This window comes from Dipodomys spectabilis, unplaced genomic scaffold (genome assembly GCF_019054845.1).
Source record: "Dipodomys spectabilis isolate Male_0828 unplaced genomic scaffold, ASM1905484v1 ptg000604l, whole genome shotgun sequence".
NCBI lineage: Eukaryota > Metazoa > Chordata > Mammalia > Rodentia > Heteromyidae > Dipodomys > Dipodomys spectabilis.
The window spans coordinates 35,090-61,251 of record NW_024871281.1 but is presented as its reverse complement, the minus strand read 5'-3'; the positions used below and the strand labels follow the sequence as shown (position 1 = coordinate 61,251).

The window sequence follows — 26,162 nt, the reverse complement described above, 5'->3', positions numbered from 1 at the left end:
AACATATTTACATTTTATATTTTACATATTCATTCATATGTTCTGTAATGATCAATCTACATCCATTAATTTCTGCATGTAACTTCTATTTTTAGTGAGAATTCTCAAAAACATAGTTTCTGACTGTAATGAAATATCTATTCTTAACTAAAATCACTTTGCTTCTTGTGGTTTACAATTAATATATTTACTTTTATTCATGGATGTCTGCTAATCAAAATTATATAAAACATGAATTGTAACGTGAAAAAAATCATGGTTCCAGTACTTGTATTAAGAAAATAATTATGTCTTTTGTTTTCAATTATATTTCTGTGGGAGTGTGTAAAATTAATTGATTTAGCTGTTAAAATTGATAACAGTTACATTATATCAAGATGATTCAAACTTGTATTTGAAAATTTCACACTTAACACAAATATACTTCAACTTTCTTCTAACACATACTTAAAATAACAGTAAAGCAAAGGTTGGTGTTAGCCGTTTATGTGTAGAATCCTAGAAACTCGGGAGGCTAAAACCTAAAGATTTTGGTTCAATGTCAGTCCAAACAGACAAAAATATGAAAACTTATCTCCAATTATCCACCAAGAAGGAGAAGATGAGGATGTGGCTCAAGGAATAGAGTGTCATCAGCCATGAGCAAAAAATACAAGGGAGCCCATTAAACATTTAGCTCAAGCCCTAAAAATGGCATATACACACAAGATAACAACAAAAACGTTCTATTGATATCAATAATGAAGACAAAATAGTAGGAAAAATCATGAGAAATGTATAATCAAATTTGAAGACAGAAATCATTTGACAGAATTTTGATTCATGAGAGGGAAAAGTCGCAGTCTCATTTCTACAATCTCTTCGTAGTCATTTGCGTTGAAACCTGGCTATTGGGTAATGTGAAAGGGCAGATTGGATTACCTGACATAGCAGACATTCCTGTGACTATGCACCATCCCACTCTGCAATCATGTAAAATCATGCTTGTTAATTTAAATAAAACCTCATGTTAGAGATCATTCCACACAGACTGGGGTCCTTAATTTGAGGCTTCAGACCAATGCTTTTGTTTATAACCATTCCTGTTTTATTCCCCTTCCCTGGTGCAGATATACCTTACTTAGCTGGTACCAAGCCAAGACTTTGAACTAGACCCCCCTACCTTAATTCCTCCTTTCTCCAGTTACAATTCATTTCACATGCTACCTCTGTCTTAGCATTAGCTGTTTTCATTCTAATCCCAACCAGAAAACTCTTGAATTCATGTCAACCCACTATAAGTAACCTAGATAGAAAAGGGAGTAAGGATTTAGTATTGGGTGAGGCTTTCATCTATAGCTTTGCATCCAAATAAATCTGTGCTACACTATCTCTTTTTTCTTCATTTCTTTTGAGTCTGACAAATGATTGATTTGGTTTGATGTAATCCCATTTATCCACAATTATATTGGAATTTTTGACCAGTGCCAAGGAACCCTCCTGTTTCCCCTAACTCTTCCTGTAACAATCTCAAAGTATCCGGACTTACATTGAGGTCTTTGATCCATTTGGAATCAATTCTGGTGCAGACGGATATATAACGATCTAACTTCAGTTTTCTGTGTGCAGACAATTCTACCAGAACTCTTTTTTGAAGAGGCTGTTTTTCTTCCATCCTTCATTTCTGCTTCCTTATCAAAGATTATATGCCAATTTCTGGGTCTTCAATTCTGTTGTATTGTTGGAATTTTGTGCTTTCATTGGAAAGAATGGCATTACCCCATTCTTGAAGAAATGGAAAGCCTGGAAAAAAATGATATTAAGTGAAATAAGCCAGATCCAATTCAATATATGCTGCATGGTTTCCCTCATTTGTAATAACTAGACATGTCCATATATCTACAAGTTAATCCAATAGATAGTAAAAGACAAATAATTACAATTGGACTTGCTTAACTAACAGCACTCTAAGCATTCACATGGCAAGAACAAGGGAAGCTATTCTTAGTAGAGGATCACAATGGCTCAGTAGCTCTGTGTATATGACCATATAAATGTTTCTTATTGAAATGAACTCTAAGAATCAATCATACATGTGAAATACATATATTGCTATATAATTTAAAAAGATGTCATAAAATAACCGACTTCTCTGTAAACTTAAAACCAAAGTTCTAAGTTTCGAAGATAAAATTGAGGAAAAATTTCAACGCTTAAACTAAAATACATAGGGGGAAAGGTAGGAGAGAAAAGATAAGATGAAAAGTAGAATAGATAACTATTGAAGAATTCATAAACAATTTCTAAAACTATACAAGAGACCTGCAGGTACAGCTCAGTTGTAGAACTAGACTAATATATGTATATATATATATATTAGTCTCTCTCTCTCTCTCTATATATATATGTACAAAGCCATGGGTTCAATCTCCATGAAGGCCTAATAATAAGCTAATAAATAGTAGTAATAAAATAATTACTTGAAATAAATACTTTCATATTAGAGAGGCCTGAATCTAAAAACAGTAAACAAAATACTCTCAATTCTTGTACCCAATGACATGAAACTACAAGAATGAAGAGTAAATAGTTGCCTTTTTTATGCTTTCCTTTCCTTTTCTGTTGTCTTCTTTTCTTTTCCTTTGGCACTACTGGTGCTTGATGTTGCTAAGGCTTTAATCACTTTATATTATTTTTGAGGCCAAGCCTCCCTTAAGCAAAGATCTCTTTCCTATGGCTTCCACAAATGTGAGATAACAGGGAAATTACCCTATATCTAGCTTTCTTTGTTTTTAGTTTCTCATGAATTTTCTTTTGTCAGAACTGGCTCTGATATCAGTCTTCTAAATCTCTGCCTTCCAATTATCAAGGTATATTTCAAGCTTGATCCCCATTTATCAATGTAACTTCTGTTTTCTATATTTCATTAAGTTTTATTGAGGTTAGTATGGATCTTTATGATCTTAGAAGAACACAGAGAAATCTTTTGAATACTTTTCCAATTTATTTTAGTATTTCTAGTATGATATCACAAGTGGGACACTAATATTTCACAAGTACCTTATGAATACTTCAGTTATTTTAATTATTTTCTAAATATATTAAGTCCAATATAATTTTTATCAACTCTATATGAATATACCATATTTACAGATACGTTTCTTTACCAAAAATAAGTCTGTCTCATGCTTCCCTTTTTATAATTAAACCCACTACTTCTCATTCTCCCATCCCAAACCTGTTTCATCTTGGCAAACAACACATTTTTTTCTTTCTGACTTCTTGATCATGTAATAACTAAGCTTTTAAGATTGAATTCAAATCTATGGTAGATTATTCCCAGTTATTTTATGCTTTAATATTATACTGTATTCTCTCGAGTTGCTTTTTGTTTCTGTTATTAGAGAATGTTGCACAATTCATTTCCCACTCACTTGAAGAAAGCTTGAATTGATTTCCATTTCTTCGACTAGAGTACATAATGCTGCTATAATCCTCTGAGTTTTGGCTTTTGGGTGAATGTTACATTTTATTTCTATGAGACAAATCCTGAAGAGCTCAATTCCTGTGCTATACTGTGGGTATTTGCATATTCTTCATTCTAGGAACCTGCCAAAACATTTTCAGGAGTGTCTTTCCCATTTGACATTCCTGCCAGGATCCAGTTTCTCTGTTTCTTGGTAGCGTTCAGTATGGTCATTATTGTATTATGTGAAGTAATACTCATACATGACTTATGATGTCATTTTAGTTTTAGTGTGCATTTATTTGATGACTGATGATGCTTCTCTTGTGTTTATTTTTCACAACATGTATTTTGGTGGTTTATACTTGGTGTTCTTTTTAACATTGTTTTGAGAGTCCTATACAGAGTCTAGATTTGAGACATTCTTTAGGTACAGGATTTGCAAATATTTTATCTTTGACTATGGATACCCTTCATCATAATCAACATCATCATCATCATCATCATCATCATCATCATCATCATCATCATCATCACTACTATTACTTTTGTACATGCATGTATGCTCCTGGGGCTTGAACTCATGGTCCCTGAGATTTCTTGCAATTTATTAACAATTTACCATTTGAGTCAAGCCGCACTTATAGCTTTTTTGCTGTTAATCAGAGGTAAGATTCTCAGGGAGTTTCTTTTGTGGGCTGCCTTCAAACAGCAATACACAAATCACAGCCTCCCAAATAGCTAGGATGAGATACATGAGCCCCCAACTTCCAACTTCTATTCACTACTTGCATATGAGCTTTCAAAGACCAAATTATTTTACACTTGTATTGAGTTCTGCTATATCAAGTTTTCCTTTCCTGTAATTTTAATGCCAAATTTAAGAGTGCTTCATCTCCAAAATTGTCGACATCTTTCTTTGCTTTACATTTACATCACTCTTTTTGTTTTATATGCCACATTTTCATCCTGCTTGAAGTTAACATTTGAATAAATTATGTTTAAGTCAATGTTCACTTTTTAATTCCCCCCAATACGGTCTACCTTATCACCACTTATTAAAGAGAATTTAATTCCACCAATGTTTTCTTTTACCCCTTATTAAATATCCCTTGATAATATTTATATGGATCTAATCTGGTGCCTTACAGACCCATTGAGCTGTATAATCTTCCCTTACAAATATAACAATTTTACACTTTCAGTTTTAATATTGGATAGAGAAATATATTCCAGTTTATTTTCTTTGTCAGTGAGCCAAAAATAGCTGATCAGGTGTTTTTAGAAATTGTCATAAACTTATAAATGAAACTGTGAATCTGGGCAGTGTTGCCTAATGCTTATGATCCTAGCTCCATAGGAGGCTGAGATCTGAGGATTGTGGATCAAAGCCAGCTGAAACAGGAATGTCCGTGTGACTCTTATGTCAAATTAACCACCAGAAAACCAGTAGTGACACAGTTGCTCAATGAGTAGAAAACTCACTTTAAACTGAAGAGCTGAGTGAGAGTGCCCAGTACCAGATTTCAAGCCCAATGGATGACCAAAACAAAGGGGAGGGGACAATTTATATCTTTTTTCAATTGTATCATCCAATCCACAAGAATGATATATCTCTATTTGTTTAGATTTTTGCTTTTATGTTCAGCATTGTATAATTTTCAATGACAGAGGGTGAACAACACTATAATACATTTTGACATGTGTGAAGATAGCACAAAGAAGTTCACAGAAAACAGTTGAAAAATAAGGGGCAATGGGAATGAAGAAAGTCAGAAACAAGTTAATCAGGCCTTTGATCAATATGTGAGTGTGTAAAATATTTCAATAAGATTGCCTTTTACAAATAATATACACCAATTAATAAATATCTTCTAAAGGCATTGATATTCATGTATGACATAAAGTATAAATACAGGTTCTGTGGTGAAATGAAAGATAGATGAGAAAATACATACTTATATTAATTGTGTAAATGAACTAAGAAATTTGGTCAACATCCTGAGGGCTCATGCCTCAAAGGAATAGAAAGTTATTGGTATCTAAGATAGTAGTAAAATGTTATACTTGAAACAATTTAATTTATAAAATCTGCTTTTTATCCCAAAATAAACAGCATGTAATTAACCGTTTAGTAAATGCAAGTTTGCAATTTTCACTTATCCGCATGTTCTCCATGCATGAATGAAACCAACAAATGAAGGGTCAGAAATAACCAGGTGAATCTGTTTGCATATGTAGTAAATATGTACACAAATGTTTTTCTCATTTTTTATGCATCATCAAATATCTATTTGCAAACAATGTACATTTAGTTCTAACTATTCAAAAAATTGATGTAACCAAAGGATGTCAATATATTTAAAAATGAATACTAGTATTTATAGTGCTATTAATATTACAGTTTTCATGTTATATTAATTATAATAAATTTTATTATGTATTTTATCAGAGAAATTATCATCCTCTGATTGTGATGTCTGTGGGAGTCCTAATAACAGACCGGAATTAAAATCAAGGACATCTAAATTTGTTGGCTCAAATGAATATTTCTGACAGCAAATAACTCATCGGAGATTATTCAAACACATCAGAAGGGCCTTAGAAAGGCTGTACCACATATAAATGATTACCTATGATGTGATTCAAGAACCACTAAGCAATCATACTTCACTTTGCCAACACTATAATTACTCCCATTGTAAGAAGAATCATTCACATAATTCACATGATATAAACTTGTCCTTAACTTATTATCTTCTATGAAATAATATCCAAATGACGCACCACACTGAGTTAAAGAAAAAGTTGCAAAGTGTATTGGACGATGTAATTCCTTCCAGATACACATGTTGAAAATCTATTCTCCTGTCTGGTGACATTAGAATCATCCTTTCAGAGATGACCCTGCAATAATGATCTTGATAAAAGAAGTCCAATATAATTACTCTGCCATGTGAAAGTCCAGCAAATAAATTTTAATGAACCAGAAAGCAGGCCCCCATAAAGCAAGGAATTGCTTTGAATAACCATTTTTATAATCAATATTCAACCTTCTGGAGTATGGATAATATACTCCTGATTTTTTAAGTCACTTTGAAATATTCTCTTATAACAGCCCAATGGCTGACATGAAGCAAAGTAGTTTTGATTCTAATTTCACAAATTCTGATAAAAAGATTCATAATATTTAATTATTTGAATTTTTTCTCCAAACTACCAGGTTAAAAATAGTTTTAAATATGAATTTAATTGAGGTTCAATTCTCTATTCAACTATCATAATTTTTGAATACTTTTATCTTTAATTATTTGTACAAAGGAGTTGCCAATCTCTGAAATAGTTTATGCATACAGTGCATCTTGACCAATGTCACCCCTTTTAACATTCTCATCCACATCTCCCAATCAACCCCAATCCTTATGTATCCCAATATTATGTTATGGAATTACTTGCCATTTAACAAAGCAGTTTATGTGTACAGTGCACTTAGAATTGTGTTACCATTTCAAAATCTTCACTCCATTTCACACTACCCTTTCCTTTGTGTATTCCAATTCTGGGCACTATACAAGGGATTCTTGCCTGTATTCTATCCTTTTTCCCTCCAATTTCCTACCCCTCTCACTTTCCCCCCACTTTCCTCTCCTGTACACATTTACTGGTATTTAATTTGTTGGGCTTTGACTTAGTCTTTTAAGAGAAGTATTTTCACTCTCCATGGACTCTGACACTTCAGATAATTCATTTGTACATCCTTGCATACCATCAAGTGTGTTTACTTTTACATTTATAGGCACTTTCTCTGTACCACAAATGAGGAAAATCATGTAACCTAAGTTTCTCTGGGTCTAGTTTATTTCACTTAAGATTAATATTTTGTCTTTCACTTTCGTTAAGAATGGGGAAATATTATTCTTTCTGATGGATGAACAGAAGTACATTATGTATGTATAGCTGTATGTTTGTATGTATATATATGTATATAAACACATACACACTTGTAAACAGGATTCAATAAAATAAAATATATATAAATTTATATATATATATACATATATATATAAATTCTTGATCCCTTTTTACAATGAGAGGCATGTGGGTTGATTCCATATTTTGGCTACAGAAAATAATGCAACAATTAACATGATTGTGCTGGCAGCTTCAGTGTGGCTTTATTTCTACTCTGTTGGATAAATGCCTGTAAATGGAATTGCTGGATCATAAGTAGCTCTCTATTCAGTTTTGTGAGCAACTTCCATGGTGTTTCCCAAACTGCTTGAAGAATATTACATTCCTACCAACAGTTTAATAGAGTTTCCTTTGGTCGACATCTCTATCAGTATCTGTGATTGTTCATTTTTTCAAAAGACATTGTAACAGGGGTGAGATGAATCTCAGTGTTCTTTGGATTTGCATTTCTTTTATGGAGAGAAATATGTCTGTTTGTCAATTTTCTTCTGAGAAGTTTCTCTTTAAGTGTTTATCCCATATATTAACTGGGTTCTTGTTTATTTTAGGGTTTATTTTCGTTGGGTTTAATTTTTTATCTTTAAATATGGGTTATGTTTGAAAACCCTTGTCTGATGCTTAGGTAGTAATAATCTTCTTTCAGGTGCCTCAGTGGTAGAGCACTTGCCTAGCATGCATGAGGCCCTGGGTTCGATTCCTCAGCACCACATAAGCAAAAAGAAAAAAAAATAATCTTCTTCCATTCTGTTGTATTAGAATGTGCCTCTAATTCTACAAGTAAACACACTTGGAAGGTAAAGGAGAAACCATTACACTTGGACATGATAAATTATATAGGATTCTAAACATTTACATAGTAAGATCTAAGGAGGATGCCCTTTGGAGAGGATCACAAAGGCTCAATAGCTATATCAATATTATCATATAAAATAATGTTCATCCAAATGATCTCCAGGAAATGGATATGTAAGGTTTTATTTATTATTTTGCTTTTTCCCTTCTGCCTTCTGTTGCTGTTTTCTGTTTCTACACCTTAGGTCGTATATGTCAGTTTGGAAAGGGCAATAGGGAACACAGACATAGTGGGACAAAGAGTCAACAAATGCAGCAGTGCAACTCAATAGACACTACATTGAAAATGAACTATACAACTTGTGGGGGAGGGAGGTTGGAAGGGAAAACCTGGGAGAACATTAGGGAAGACGTGTCACTGTTCAAAAAGAAATGTGCTCATTATCTGACTTATGTAATTGTAACAATTCTATACATCAACTTTACAAATGAAAAATTGACTTCGTAAACAGGCCTCAGTAGCTATACTAATATTGGATAAAATAGGTTTTAAATTCAAGTGGTATGAAAGTAAAAAGAGACAAAGAAGGACATTAAATATTGATAAAGAGAACTATCCATCTGGAGATATAACAATTCTAAATATTAATGCCCTGAATCCTAGAGATCCCAAATTCATCAAACAAATGCGAATTGACATAAAAACATGCATACATCCAAACACATTGTTGGTTGCTTGAACACATCATTCTTACCTCTGGACAGGCCATCCAGGTCAAAACTTAGCAAAAAACTTCAGAACTAAATAACTGCATTGACAAGCTATACCTAACAGATATCTACAGAATATTTTACCTAGCAGAGTCACAATATATATTTCTCTCAGCAGCCCATGGAATGTTGTCCAAAATAGATCATATCGTAGATCACAAGGAAAATATGTGAAATTCAAAAATAAAAATGAAGTTATTCCTTGCATCCTGTCAGACCACGATGGGACCAAATTAGATCTCAACATCAAAAGGCATCACAGAAAATTGCGAAACTCACAGAGACTGAATAACACATTGCGAAATCATCAATGAGTCACTGAAGAAATATGGAGGGAAGTTCCAGCATTTATGGAATTCAGTGCAAGTTAACACACAAAATTCTACCTCCTCTGTGACACAACAGCATAGGTAATACTCAGAGGAAAATTTATAGATTTGAGTATGTGAATTTCCCGTTCTTTTTGATATTTCAAATGGCTTGGAAGTAACATAAGATATAATTGAAGTTGTTAAGAAAATTTAATTTAGAATAAGGAAACAAATAAGAGTCAACTCCATAGCATAACCTTTAGGAAAAATTAATTAAGAATATGGCATGTCCTTTGTAACTTAATATTAGACATTAGGGCAAATGTCAGAAACACTCTACAAGAAGCAAACAGAAGTCTTTGATAAGGTATATTAAAGACAAGTAATTTCACCTACATTTTGTATTTTATGACAGCATATTTTTGTTTGCTATTCAGAGAAACAAAAATATTTTTAAATATGATATGAAAAATGCATCATCATGAATGAATGAAATCAGGGAATAGATAGCTCAGGAGCTGGGTGGTTCTGTTAAATATTCTCCTTTTTTAATGATCAGGTGTTTTTGCATGTTTGGAACTATAAATGTATTTTATGTCTGGGCAAGAAAGTTTGATTATTAGATCACTGTCTGAGACCCAATATCAGGAACCTAACTCGAGTTAGAGTGGTAAATATATGTGTGTGTATGTGTGTGTGTTTGTGTGTGTGCGTTTGTGTGTGCGTGTGTACATGCCTGCAAGCATTTATTTAGAAGGAAGAATCTTCTTTCCATCACGATATATACTTAATTGTATTAGTTATACTACATTAATGACAGCAGATAAAGGTAATTAACATTTTATGCCATATGTTTATGTCCTATGAATGGATGAACAAACTAAAAGGTTATGTTTGAAGTATGAGCTTTAAGAAAGGTCAGCTGAAAGTACCAACATTTGCAATCTTGAGAAAGATATCAATGGGAATGATTTTATTGTAGACCAATTTTAGACAACACTTGAAAGGATATGTAATCCAATATGAAAATGCAATATTTATTTATCTTTCCTTAGCTACACTATTCTATAAATTTGTAGGAAAACCAGTTAAAGTTGTGGACTGATTCTAATGTACATAATATACTGTGTTTATGTAGAGAATTTGAGTATCCAAAGTTTTAATATGCCTGTGGTCCTAAAACCAATACCTTATTGATATTGAGTAATAAATACAACTTCATATAAGTACAGAAGTTTTCCTTGTATCTTTTTAATATATATTTTTATTGTAAAGATACAGTACAGAGGGGTCACAGTTACATAACTAAGGTAATGAGTCCATTTCTTACTGAATATTTTTAAGCCCTCCTTTTTTTTCCCCTCCCATCCCTTCCCTTTACACCTCCCCAACCCCTCCTCCACCATCCCTCTGATAGTGTGTCTTGTCGATATCATTGTTACAATGGGTCAATCTGTATCTTTTCCATTTATTTAAATGAAGAAATAATGGTTTGATTTAATCTGATTCTACTTGTGTAGACAGAAATAAAATCACTCGCCAAGTTCAAAAGCACATAAATGAAACGCACATCATTTTTTGTCAATTGCTTTAATTGTGTTCTGCATATTTATTGACAAGTTACAAATTATTTTCAAATTTTAATACATTAAAAATACTTACTTTTTTTCTTATTTTCTTGGTCAGGAAATCAGCAAGACCTCAGTCAACATTTTTCACATAGGACTTTTCACATGCGTTGGTTAAATGTTGGCCTGAGCTCCAGTCTTCTGAGGACTCACTCATGTGCTTAGGAAATGATGCTGGCTGTTGGAAAAGAGGTCAAGGAAGGATGCCATTTAAAGCCTTATAACTTTATTCTATACCAGGATATTCTCCTGCTGCTTTGGTTGTTGAGAGTGTCTACAAGAGCAAGCATTCCATGCGAAGCAGGGAGTCAGCATATGACCTTTACTTACTGAGATTTCTGATTAACTTGCTATCACTTGTACTGAACTTTACAAGTCAATTTGTCAAAACCTACCAGTTTTAAGAGATAAGAGGAGTGGTAAAAGAACTCTTAGAGACAAATACATCTTCAACATATTTTGTTCCAAGCATTCCATCTAAGGCATATTCAGCAAGTAGTGAAATTTGTGTTGGCTGTGACTATGTGTCTTTCTCCAGGTGTGCATGTATACATGTGTAAATGTATGTGTGTATTTGTGTATATAATAGCATAAATGTGTACATATATAATGGCATATACACATATATATGCATATACAAATATATATAGTGCATATATATGAAATGTTCAGTGACTAAATCTCTAGTTCCCAGCAACTTGCCATTCTCACAAAGTGTTCATGATAAACTACTATGAGGATCTGTGCTCTATGATGGGCATCCTTTGTAGTTACTTCCCCCATTACCTTGTTCTTCATCCCTGTGAACAACTTCGGTCTAATTTCCATAGGATAGATTTGTTTTCATTACATGTATTTCCTTACTGATAATAAAATAAAAATGATGTTTTTAAAAGAAAAAGGACATTTAGGTCACAGGTTAAAACTATCTTATCTGTCCCAATGATTCCTATGAGATAAAATATATAATATTTTATATAAAATATATAAAATTTATAATAGTAGTAAAAGTGAAAGGGAATTCTTGTCATTTAGAATGGCAAAGAATAATATCACGTCACTGTTACAACTCTCGAAGAATGCAAGGATAACTGATGGTCCCTATCATGTTCCCCCAAAACCAGTGGATCCTGATGTATAATAGTAGACCAGCAGAAATTCTAAGTAGAAGACATGGAGCCAGAAAGAGAAAGAGAATGAATGAGAAAGAAAAAAAGACAGAAAAATATCATAATACTGAAAGTGCATAACAGATAAGCAAGAGTTGTATAAGAATATTCATACTGCTATCTTTAGACCCTAAATGTACATTTGTCGGTATCTGATGTATGATAACGTATCAACATAAAATGTAAAGTGGTTTTGATAAAAAATAAAAATGACTAAGAAGAAATTATAAATGCAAAAACAATCTGCACAGAAGCAAACTCTCAGAGATATTTCATGACTTTGAAAAGGATAAAGTGGCCGTAGTTAATATAAATTTCGAAGTACGACAATTCACAAAAATATAAAAAGAGATGGGTGCCTGTGGCTCCTGCCTGAAATTCTAGCTACTCAGGAGGCTAAGATTTGAGGATCATGGTTCAAAGCCAGCCCAGGCAGGAAAGTCCATGAGATTCTCATCTCCAATAAACCACTAGAAAACTGGAAGTGGCTCTGTGGCTCAAGCGGTAGAGGGGTCGCCTTGAGCTGAAGATCATAAGGACAGTGCCCAAGCCAATAGTTCAAGTACCATATCAGACTATAGATAGATAGATAGATATAGATATATATTCATATCCATATATTTTATTTTATAACCCAAAGCAGAAAGCAAATAATTTTTAGATTATTTTTTAAAACACAGTCTCTCAGGATCTGGGAAGGTTGCTCAGTGGTAGATTACTTGTCTTGCATGCATGAGGTTCTGGGTTTAATTCCTCAGCACCACATAAGTAGAAAAAGATGAAAGTGGCGCTGTGGCTCAGGTGATAGCAGTAGCCTTGAGCTGAGGAAGAGTACCCAGGCCCCGGAGTTCAACCCCAATGATCAACAAAATCAAAATATAAAACAAAACAAAACAGAGTCTCTCACATTTGTGGCTTCAACTCTGTAATACCGCTGCTTCAGCCTAGGGCTAAGATTTTAGGTGTGGACATTTATCAATACTCCTGATTCACACTTTACTTGAAGATTTTTTAATACATATTTTGTTCTTAATTTTCCTCTTTATAAATTCACATGCACCTATAAAAAATGGTTTTGCCAACCCAGTAACCTTCTCAAAGTATCTCCTGATGACGACTTACAAAAAGTTGTATTATGTTACAACAAGGGAAACAATGCTACAAATAAAGAAAGCCAATGATTAAATATTAATGATTAATAAAATAAAAAAACAAAACAATTACCAGTTTTTTCAGTATTTGATGGTGTACTACATATTAGGTTTTACTATTTTCTCATATTCCTGTATATTTAAAACTGGCTAAGATTATGATGTTCAACAAGAGTTTTATAGGCTATGTGTAGTCTTTAAAGTTACCCACTAAGATGACTCTTTATGACTCATCTCATGATTTTTATATGGCTTATATCATCATTTGTTCCTCGCTAAAATATAAAGTAAGGAAGCCCTAAAGTTTTAACATAAACTGTGTAGTTAACAAAGTCTTAACTCTTCACTCGACTTCTTTACACAAAGACTTTGCAACTTCTCATTAGTAAAGTTTCTGAAAATGAACATACTTAGTAGTATGTCTGCTACCGTCAACCTTAAATACTTTATAGAAAAGTTTTATGACCTGCCAAACAGTCCTAATTATGGCATATATAAGCAAATTCCCAAAATTAAATATATTTAAAACTTTAAAATTTTTAACAAACCTTACCACTTGCTGCAGTGTCCATTAAGACAGGTGCTTGTATAGAATAATTGAATTTCTCCTCCTACACATCTCTTGAACAATAAATATCTGGACTTATTTTGTTTTTGTCATGTCAATCTTGCCTTTATTCTTACATGGTTCTAAAATATCACGACTTACTTTCTGATGAATTGTCTAGTTTCAGAAAATCGTACTTTCTCTCAAATCTCACATATATCCAAAGGCATTAATTGTTCGGGACTTTATCACACTAGATAGATCAACTCGGCAAAAACTCAACAGAGAAACTGCAGACCTTAACAATTGCATAGATCAACTAGATTTAACAGAAATCTACCGAATATTTCACCCAGCAGCATCAGCATACACGTTCTTCCCAAGAGCACATGGAACATTTTCCGAAATAGAACACATTTTAGGTCACAAACCAAACTTGTAAAGAAACATTGAAATACATTCTCCCAGATGACAAGGAAAAAATTGAACTCAACACCTAAAGCCACCAAAGAAATTCCTGTAACAAGTGGAGCCTGAACAACACACTGTTGAGCCACCATTGGGTCATGGAAGAGGTTAGAAATGAAATTCAAGTGTTTATGATATTCAACAAAAATGAACACACAAACTCCCAGCTCCTCTGGGAGAGAGCAAAGGCAGTACTCAGAGACAAGTTTATAGATTTGAGTTCCTACATCAACTAACTGGAGAGATCTAAAACCAATAATTTAATGAGACATCAAGCATCCTTGAAAAAGAGCAGCATGATAAACCCCAATCCAGGAGATGGAAATAAATAATGAGAATTAAATGAATTAAAATCCAATAACAACATAGAACAAATAAAAAAAAAAAAGAGTTGTTTCTTCGAAAAAATTAACAAAATTGAGAGACGGTTAGCAAATCTTCTTAGAGAGAACAAGAGAAAACAAGAGAACACACCCAAATAAACTCAGAGAAGAGAATGGAAACATAACCACAGAAACAAACATGATTCATAACATTATAAGGAAATACTTCTCAAAACTTTATGCTAATAAGTTTGAGAACTTGGCAGAAATAGGCCTTTTCCAAGCAAATATGGACATGCCGAAACTGAAACAAGATGAGTCATGCCATCTTAACAGGCCCATATCAAGCCTTGAAATAAAAACAACCATAAGAGACCTCCCATTTAAGAAAAGCCCAGGACCAGATGATTTTAGAGCAGAATTCTACAAGGCCTTCAAAGCAGAGCTCACACCAATACTCCTCCAACTCTTCAATGAAATAGAAAGAGAAAGTTCACTACCAAACTCATTCTTTGAAGCCATAATCACCCTCATCCCAAAACCAGGAAAGGACTAATTAAAGAAAGAGAACTATAGACCCATTTCTTTGGTGAATATTGATGCAAAACTTCTGAACAAAATGTTGGCAAATCGACTTCAGCAATTACTCCAATAAATTATACACCATGATCAAACAGGATTCAATTTCAGGGATGCAAAGCTGGTTCAATATTCACAAATCAATTAACATTATTCATCACATCAACAAGAACAAGGATAAGAACCATATGGTTATCTCAATAGATGCAGAAAAAGCATTTGACAAGGTCCAACACCACTTTATGATGAAGGTTCTGGAAAAATTAGGAATCCATGAAACATTCTTCAATACAATAAATGCTGTATATGACAAACCTACAGCCACCGTTATACTCAATGGTGAAAAACTAAAGCCAATTCCTTTAAAATCAGGAATAAGACAAGGATGTCCACTCTCTCAACTGCTCTTCAATCTAGTATTAGAATGCCTAGCTACAGCAATAATACAAGATGCTAACATAAAGGGGATCCAAATATGGAAAGAAGAAGTAAAACTCTCCCTCTTTGCAGATGACATGATTTGTATTTAAAGAATCCCATAGACTCCACTCCCAAATTACTCAAGCTGATTCAAAACTTTGGCAAAGTAGCAGGGTATAAAATTAACCTTCAAAAATCAATGGTTTTTATGTATGCCGATAATGAGAAAAGAGTGGCTTGAATAGCAAAGTAACTCCATTCATAATAGTCTCACAAAAAATGAAATATCTAAGAATTAACTTTACCAAAGAATTGCAGGACCTCTATGATGAAAACTTAAAAAACCAGAAAAAGGAAATCAAAACAGAACTTAGAAAGTGGCAAAAAACACGCATGCTCTGTGATTGGAAAGATCAACATCTTGAAAATGGCAATACTTCCCAAGGCTATCTATAAATTCAATGTGATACCTATTAATATTCAAACTTCATTCTTCAAGGAAATAGAACAGGCAATCCAAAAATTCAAACGGAACAATAAAAAACATGGAGTAGAAAAAAACCGATATTTAACAGAAAGAACAGTGCTGGAGTAATATCAATATCAAATTCCAAAATCTACTACAAAGCCATAGTAAACAAAACAGCTTGGAACTGGCACAAGAACAAACCTCGGGACCAATGGAATAGAATTGAAAACCCAGAAATGTACCTACAGCCCTGTAGCCATCTAATATTCGATAAGGAATCTAAAAAATAGAACAGAAGAAAGACAGCCTCTTCAGTAAATGGTGCTGGCACATTTGGTTAACTACTTGTAGAAAACTAAAGCTAGATCCTTATATATCACCCTGCACAAGAATCAACTTCAAATGGAACAAACACCTCAGAGTTAAAACAGACAGTGTGAAAACATTACAGGATGCAATAGGAGAAACTCTAAGTCTCCTTGCACATCCCAAAATTTTCTTAATAGAGACTCAGAAACACAACAAATCAAAAAAAGTTGGACTTATTGGATTGCATGAAATTGCAGAGCTTCTGCATGGCAAAGGACATAGCTAGCAAGATCAATAGAAAACCCACGGATTCGGAGATCTTCATTAGCCATACAACGGACAAGGGTCTCATATCTAAAATATGCCTAGAACTCAAAAAACTATGTTTTCATAGCATTATTTACCATAGCTAAGATATAGAACCAACCCAGATGCCCCTCAGTGTATGAATGGATCAAGAAAATGTGGTATATATACACAATGGAATGCTGTGCTTCCATCAGAACGAATGACATTGTCCCATTTGTTAGGAAATGACAAGACTTGGAAAAAAATATGTTAAGTAAGCCAGGCCCAAAGAAACAGAGGTCCTATGGTTTCCCTTATTTGCAATAACTAGTATATGTCTGAGTCAAGCAGGATAGGTCAGATAAGCTGATGTTAGGGAAATATACCCAAAGATAAGTATTCAAATGATTTTTCTTTAATCCAATTGTTTCTAATATATTTATGAGATGATTTCTATGTTGCTTTGTATGTCCCTCCCCCAAGGTTTAACGCCTGCTTTCACTGTATTTTATGTTGGTATAATTTTTGGAGGGGAAGGGAAAAAATATCATTTAAATTGGGATACAGTTGGACCCATTACAACAATGAGATATACAAGTCGTTATGTCGTAAAACGAACTTTACAACGTTGATGGGGGAGAGGATCAGGTGTCAGAGCTAGTGGGAGTTTGGGAAGGGAGAGGAAGGGGAAACAAAAAGGAGGCAACAATGCTTGATAAGAAAGGTATTCGTTATTTTGTCCATGTTATTGTAACTCCTCTGTACAGTATTTTCACAATAAAAAGAAAGAAAATGAATTACACTTCATATATAAAAAATGTTCTGTGCTCAATTCAGCAGGAAATACACTAACATTGGAACAATACAGAGAAGATTAGAATGGCCCCTGTGCAAGGATGACATGCAAATTCTTGAAGTGTTCCATATTTTTACAACAGGTGCTGGAGGGTATATTGACAGAAGGGAACCCTACCGAATCCTTGGTGGGAGTGTAAACTTGTTCAACAACTTTGGAAAGCAGTATGGAGGTTCCTCAAAAGGCTCCACATAAAGCCCCCCATGACCCAGCAATCCCACTTTTGGGCATTCACCCAAATGATCACAAACAAGACCACAATAAAACTAACAGCACAACTATGTTTACTGCAACATTATTTACGATAGCTAAGGTATGGAACCAATTCCGATTCCCCTCAATTGATGAATGGAGCAAGATAATGAGATAGATAGATAGATAGATAGATAGATAGATAGATAGATAGATAGATAGATAGATAGATAGATAGATAGACAGATAGATAGATTCATTCTATGCCTCCATCTGAAAGAATGACATCACTCAATTTGTTAGGAAATGGAAAGACTTGGAAAGAAACTTATTAAATGAAGTAAGACAAGTCCAAAGAAACATAGGACCCCTGCTTTCCCTCATTTTCAGTTACTAATATATGTCTGGGATAAATAAAAAAGGTCAAAAGCTATGTGCATATGACTACATAAGATGATGTTAAGGGAAATGTACTCCAAGATATTGACACAAGTGCTTTTTTTCTTTCGTGCTATTGTTTTTAATGGACTTACAATGTATGATGTGATTTTTTTTGTTTCTTTATATGTTCCTCCCCCACTTTATAACACCTGTTTTCACTGCATTTGAAGTTGGTGCACCAATATCTTATATATATGCTTCTCTAATTTGGGTAGGGGAAAGGTAAAAACACAATGTTTAAATAGGGATACAGGTTGACCAATTGTAACAATGAGATGCACAAGACACTATGATGAAAAATGAAGTTTATATTTAGGCAGGGTGGGAGAGACGGGGAGGAGAGGCTACTTGTGGTGGTTAGAGAGAAAGGATGGTGGGGGGAAATAAAGGAGGAGGTAACAATGCTTTTTAGGAAATGTACTCATTAACTTTCTCATGTAAATGTGACCCCTGTGTACAGTATTTTTCCAATAAAAATGTATGAAAATGATCTGAGAAGGAAAAGTTTATTTTCCCCATTTTCCCTATATAATATCGTTAACAAAGAAATTAATGCAAAACACTGACATGAAAGTATTTTGCAAAAGTGTGTGTGTGTGTGTGAGTGTGTGTGTGTGTGTGTGTGTCTGTGCACGCCCGCGCACATGTGAGTACTCGTGCATTTGCGTTGGCATGCTCAGAGTTTGAACTCAGGACTTCAAGGTCTTGCTAGGCATTTCCTCTCTAGATTGATGAGGTTCTATATAAGCTACATCACCATTCCTGGCTCTTTGGTAGTTCATTAAAAGTTTTGAAAAATAATCTTATGAATTTTTTTTTTGCTCTGATTGTCTTCCAACTGTTATCCACAGATCTGGCGCTCCTAAGTAGATATCCCAAGTAGACAGGATTACAGGTGTGGCCATCCAGCACAAGGCTTTAAAAATAATTTTCAAAGTAGTAAAATATTTACTTCACGGGAGCCTGTTTTATTATCTACTAATTTTAAAGCATTTTGCACTGATTGTATGTGAATTCATTTCGCTTCTGGATTCTAAAAAACTGTAAGTGATGATATTTGAAAGTTTTATTACTTTTTAAAAAGGAAACGAACTATGGGACAGAAGAAATTTGCCCCTCCTTGGACCTCAATTTATGCGCTCAGTTCTGTGCATGATAAGCCAATGTCACCAAAACAATCTCGGTTGAAGACAAAATGTAACAGAAAAAAATAACCATGGGCATTGCTATGCTATTATTTCTTGGATAACATGAATATTGAATTGAGAGTGTAAGAGAATGGAGAGATTTTACTTATCATTTTGTATTGCTGAAAGACTGTTGGAAACTTTAACTCATTTCCTTCCTCACTGTGTGTCTTTGGGCCATACAATTCGTGCCTTTAATTACAATTTTTCCCAACATTAAAATGGTAATAACATTAGCATTAAAGCAAATTTTATCTTAAGAATTAAGAAATAAAACTTGTGAAATACTTAACATAAAATTCTATGAATGAGCTTTGAGTTTAGCCAGCAGTATTTTAAAATACTAAATAGAACGCAATAAGTATTACAGAAACCATTACATGTAGTGAATAACCAGATGTAAAGTTATGTATTTACCATGCTCTGCTTCGAAGGAAGCCAGATGGATAACTTCCCATGCTGCACATCAAGTTGATTATCTTATGTCTTGGTAGTTTAAAAATATCAGGGACAGAATCATGAAGTAATGTTGTAGATTGAGGTTAAGTCCATATAAAAAAGTACAAACCTGATAAAACATAAACATATCTCAGCAGTATATTGTTTTTTACATCATTTAAGTTACATTGTAAAGATAGGGAAAATCTAGCAGAATGAATTCTCTTTTTGATATATTTTCATAGGTCCTAAGAAGGATGAACTCTTTCCTCACTCTTGTAGAGGCATCATCAGATGAGAGGAAATGTATTTTTTTATTTGCTTCCTTCCATTTATTCTTCAGTTTGAAATCTGAACTACATGAGACTGAAAGAAGCTAAGGGAAATTAGACTCGCAGGCTTTGGAAAGAGCAATCAACATAAAATAAATAAAATACGTATAGCCTTGTAAAAGGTACAACTAAATTGAATTATATAGTCTCAAGTGTAAACAGAAAACGACTTAAGCAATATCATGTTATTAAAAATTGAAAAATGTTAGGAATTTAATTTTTTTCCTTTCTACTATATTAAATTAAGTATTGATTTTGTATAGAGAGATTAAAGATGAGATTAACAAAAGTTCTGAATAGACCTGTTTTCCAAAAATCCCTGAAAATCACCAGTGGGTTTACAAAGTTGGGTTTAATACCACTTCCATGTTGGCTTAATGCTTTGTGAACAGAAGTCATTATAGAGAAATGCAATTCAAAATTACTATGATACTACTTCATAACAATTAAAACTAATCAAAACATCAAAGGAGTCAGGTGTGATAGTAAAGGCTAGTAAGTGCAAGCAGTTAGGAGGTTGGAGTAAGAGGATTTGAGTTTAAGGCCAGTCTGGGGTACTGCACTTCGTAAAAACCTGCCTTTATAAAAACTCTAAAGGTAATAATGTTGATGAGAGTGTAGAGAAATAAAATTTTCTTCACTCTTGTTCAAAATACAGGTTAGTATTCTCATTGTAGAAAGTAGTGTGCAGTTTTCTAAAGAAATGCAAAGTTGAAATATCATCTGACCCACCAATCATATGATTATTTCTGTATGAGTAACTCTTAAGTATATCTGTATTTCATTGTTATTCACATCAACAACCAAGATATAAATTGAAGTTAAGTTTTCAACTACAGACTAATAAAACAACTGTTGTACATGAACAAATATATTTTATTGTTTCATCTTTTAAATAGCAAAATACTTCTCCCATTAGCCACAACTTACAATGACTTGAAAGATGTATTCTAAATGAAGAAAAACATTGTCTTCTGATCTTTGTAAAACCACACACACACACACACACACACACACACACACACACACACACACACTCACACACACACACACACACTCACACACCCCAACCTCAAACATTAAGAGAGAAATTTTTTAAAAAGTAAAGCAAATGAGAATTGCTGAGGCATTTAGTTTACAATGTAGAAGGTAGTAGATAGACGGGATGACCAAGTATAGAGTTGTAATGTATAACATGAGGATAAAGGAGACAACACTGGCCTTACATAGGAATGAAGCTACGTAAGTCGGATTTGCTCTTCCTAGTAGGGGTTGCTCTTTTAGTAGTTCTTCCTTCAGTAATGGATAAGATGAACGTAATTCTTTAAATATGCCTGCCTGCAGAAATACTAACAAACAATATAGCAATAATGTTGTATGCTCAGCACAGAACAAAATGTCAAATTAAAATGCATGTGATTATCCTTGACGTAAACTATTACAAATAAGGGAAACCAGGGGACCTTTGGTTCAGTAAGTCTGGCTTACTTCACTTATATTTTTTCCAAGATTTTCCATTTTCTTTCAAATGAGGTGATATCATTCTTTCCCATGGAAGCATAGTATTCCATGTGTGTGTATGTGTATGTGTGAATGTGTGTGTGTGTGTGTGTGTGTGTATGTGTGTAGGTGTGTGTGTCACATTTTTTGATCCATTCATCTACTGAGGGACAACTGGGTTGATTCCATATCTTAGCTATGGTAAATAATACTGTGATAAACATAATTGTGTTGGTAGCTTTAGTGAGGCATTGTTTGTGGTCACTTGGGTAAATGCCCAGAAGTGGGATTACTGGGTAATAGGGAGAGCATTATTTTGTACATCAAGGACAATCTTAGTAGATGAGCAGAATAGTTCAATAGCTATGTACATATGACTGTATAAGGTGATTCCAAGTGAAGTGAACTCCAAGGTATGTTTTTGTTGTTGTGGTTCTTAATGTGTTATGTGATTTCTTTTTATCCTTTTGTGTTTTCCCCACCTATAGTTTATCCCATGTAGTCACTGTATTTGATTTGATACCTGGATAATGTAAATATGTTGATCTGAACCAGGGAAAGGAAAGGGAAAAAAACAAAATGGTGAGACAAAAGGGGAACCTATGCAACAGTGATATTCACAAGACAATATGTTGGACATAATCTTGGGGGTGGTGGGGGGTGGTGTTGGGAGGGAAGAGGGAAAAAATGGGGGAAAAGATAACAAGTGAGAAAAGAAATGAATTCATTACGTTACTTACATAACTATAACCCCTCTGTACTTTACCTTGACAATAAAATTTAAAATAAAATAAAATAAATGAGAGCAGCAATACAGGAGATGGGAGTGGGAGAAATACTATACTATACAAAGAAGAGTAGAACAGCTATGAGAGCAGTAATTTTACTTTAATATAGGAAGCAATAAACTAGCATACAGATTTTCAGATGTCAGTCACTAAAAATGGAAAACAAAATGCACAATCAGTAGACCAAGAAAGATAAAATAGAAAACTAAACAATTAAGGTGAAAGAATGACTTGGATCAAGAATATCAAAGGACAAAATTAGGAAACAAATAACAAGCTAGTAAGTTTAAAAAATATTGCCCTTAATTATATTAAATGTTTTTTACATCACAATTTGTTAGAACTATAATTCAAATCATAGTTTAATAGTATATCATTTTAATAATAGGTTACTTATTACTGATTTCTTAATATTGAATATTTAATATATAATTTTAGTAGCTATAGAAAAGAAGAAAGTGAAACTAATTTTAATAATATATTTCATGAATTGAAAAATTGAGAAGCATTAAAATTTAAACAAATAATATATCATTATTGTTTCATTTCTGTGAATTAATGTAATATTTCAAAGTGTATCCTACACTTAGCGCTCATCTTAACATCAAATAATAAATTATTGCACATGACTCTTTGTATTAGATGGGAGGGTTCAGCACTATGGTAAAATTCACACCACATAGTACACGAGGGTATGACTCCTCTCATATCACTTAAGTTATAGAAATTTGATTTCTACTTGCATGTTAAATTCCTGTCTAGGTGACATCGATAAAATTATATACAATTATATAAACGAGGAGTATTTCAGATGAGAGTTAAAAGTCACATGCATTAATTAATTTTTTTATTATTTTGAACCAAATAAATATTTATAGAGAGACTGAATTTCTGAGTAGATGATGGTGTATGTGTGCCAGAGTATACATTGTTTCTACAATTTGATTTAATTTTTCATAAGGGGTTAAATGTATAATATTGGATATATAAAAGTAAACTGAATGTTTATTCCATTAGTGTTTTGCCACTTGTCTAATCACAATATAAATTATCCATGTGTTTGAAGTAATGAAATTAACAACAGATATAAGCCAGGTGAATCAGTCTGTAGTAGACAAGTATTTTCCCCTTTATTTTGATAGTTAGTCCTCTTTTACACGACGGAATATTCTTGGGAAAAGGTGCTCCAGGCTGACCACGACTGCAGAATATTATGGTTTGATCTATCAAAAGAGAAGGAAGAAAGGGAAACCTTCCTTCCAAAAGTATTCTCCAAGGGATATGATCTGTTCTATGGTGGTGACTTGGAAATGAACATCTTTCACAGTCAACCTTGAAAAGCCACCTTGATAGATCATTTCTGTAAGTGGTTACACAGGATCATTTATGTCTTTGCAAGGAAGCCAGATTGCCTCATTTTGTGACAATTAAAGCAGCAATTTAGTCAGCTATTCTTTGTACCCTTAGGAGAAAAACCCCCTGACTCTAAGCCAGGGAATCACTGGGGCCAAGAGAAGCTATTACATTGATTAGTAATCCTAGATCTCTTAAAAACAAAAACTAAAACTAAAACCAAAAAAAAAAAACAACAAACCCACAAAACAAAACAGAACAACAACAACAACAAAATTCCAGTAAGCACAGCCAGGCAGTGCTTCCATCACAGCGTACATGAAGTCAAGCAAAAAACAGAAGCTCAGAGTCATGTAGCAGATAACTAAATAATTTTATGAGGCAGACTGAAATGAGACTCGAGAGAGAGTCTGAAAGACTAATCAGAGAGACTAAAATTGGACACTCATTGATTAAAAATAGAATTCCTTGTAGAACAAGTAAATCATAAAAAGCGTGTGTATGTGAAAACAAGACAACAGACCAAATTCCAGAAATGCACATTTTCTTAGAGGTCAGCTTAATGAATTATCAATGGAAATCTTTGAATTCTTAAATATTTGACCATTTGTGAGTAAAGGCCAATTGCTGAAGAGAAAGAAAATGTCATCACTCTGTTAGGAGGTCCAATATCAAATTAGGAATATTCAAGTACATATTTGTAATAAAAAGAGAAAAATATCTTTCCAAATGAGGGTTTCATTTGTTTTGATGTAACAGTTCTTGATTTATGTGATAGCCATTACCATACAATTGATCCAGTCTCATAGCTGAATTGATATTGACTGCAGTATTCTCACATGAAGGTAAAGAGAAGATTTACAAATGTCTGATGAAATAAGTTGAGAGTGAAGTGTTCTAATAGTGATATCTGAGGTTTAGACAAAGGTGAACAGGTAGATTTTATTTTCTAAAAATCCCCCATTTTTAGCCTGGTGCCAGTGGATCCCAGCTGTAATCATAGCTACTGAGGAAGCTGAGATCTGAGGATTGTGGTTCAAAGCCAGCATTGGCAGGAAAGTCCCTGAGACTCTTATCTCCATTTTACTACAAGAAAACCAGAAGTGGCACTGTGGCTCAAAAAGTAGAGCACTCACCTTGTGTTGAAGAGCTCAGGGACAGTGCCCAAGCCCAGACTTCAAGCTCCTCGACAAACAATAACAACAAAAAAAATCTCCCTTTTCTTGGACTGCCTACATCTTTTCCTGATATTCAACAAAGAGGCCATTTTATCACCCACTACATTTAAGTCCTATCCTAGCTACTGTAATACAATGAATTGGTACCTTATATCAAAAGATTCATCTTTGCAAAAACAAATAATAGCAGTGTTAATTTTTTTTCCAGTCCTTAACTTTGGGCCTGGGCCCTGAACATGGTTATGCTGGTAGCTTTAATGTGAGCTTGTTTGTTATTTATTGGATTACTGCCCATGAAGGGAATTACTGGGTCATACGTGAGATCTATATTTAGTCTTTTGAAGAAACTCCATACTGCATTCCAGAGTGGTTTAACAAGTTTAATTTCCCACCATCAACGTAATAGAGTTCCCATTTGGCTACATCCACGCCAGCTTATGCTATTGTTAGTTTTCTTGATAATAGCCATTCTAACTGGGATGAGGTAGAATTATAGTTCTCTTTCTTTGGTGAGTTCCTCTCTGATTTGGGAATGAGTCTAATTCTAGCTTCATAGAATGTTTAATAATTCCATTTACCTTCCTATTCCATTGAAGACTTAGATCTGTGTATTGTAAGTTCTTTGCAGGCCTTAATTTCATGGTTCATTCATTGAGTCCTAGATTTTTCCGATATGGGAAGTAGTTTATTGACATTTCATTTTCATTACTTCTTGTGTGTTACTTCTTGGTTCAGATCGAGTACAGGAAAGCATTAATTTCTCTAGTATTCTCCAGGTGATTGGCATAAGGTTTGCAAATACACTCTTATAACGTTCTCAATTTTGCTTATTTCTGTTGTGATATCTCATTTTTGTCTCTAATTTTCTCTATTTGGGTGAGTTCTCTTATTCTATTTTGGATTTTATATTATGAAGGTGATATACAGAGGCGTGGGTTACATTTACATAAGTAATGAGTACATTTTTAACAATGTTACCTTTCCTTATTTTCTCCTGCTTCCTCCAACCACGACAACCCACTCCCCCAAAGTTGTAAAGTTCATTTCTAACATAGTGTCTAGTGTATAGCACTGTTGCTTTGGTTAAACTTTTTCCCGCCATTTCTGTGATTTTCCTTCCCTTCCCCAAATCATATTAACTTATGTATAAGAGAAAGGATACAGAAATCAAAAACAGTGAATACCAAAGGGTAAAACTAAATATACCTAACTAAAAACAGTTCACTATACAATCATCTTGTATCCATTTTTGGAA

General features: G+C 33.6%; 1 non-coding gene across 1 annotated transcript; it reads left to right on the top strand.

The window, feature by feature from the left end:
• The first annotated feature begins 17,462 nt into the window (after positions 1-17,462).
• LOC122100802 lies at positions 17,463-17,573 on the top strand. Its single transcript, XR_006146258.1, has one exon. It is a non-coding gene; the product is annotated as a U6 spliceosomal RNA (small nuclear RNA).
• Positions 17,574-26,162: the final 8,589 nt, after the last annotated feature.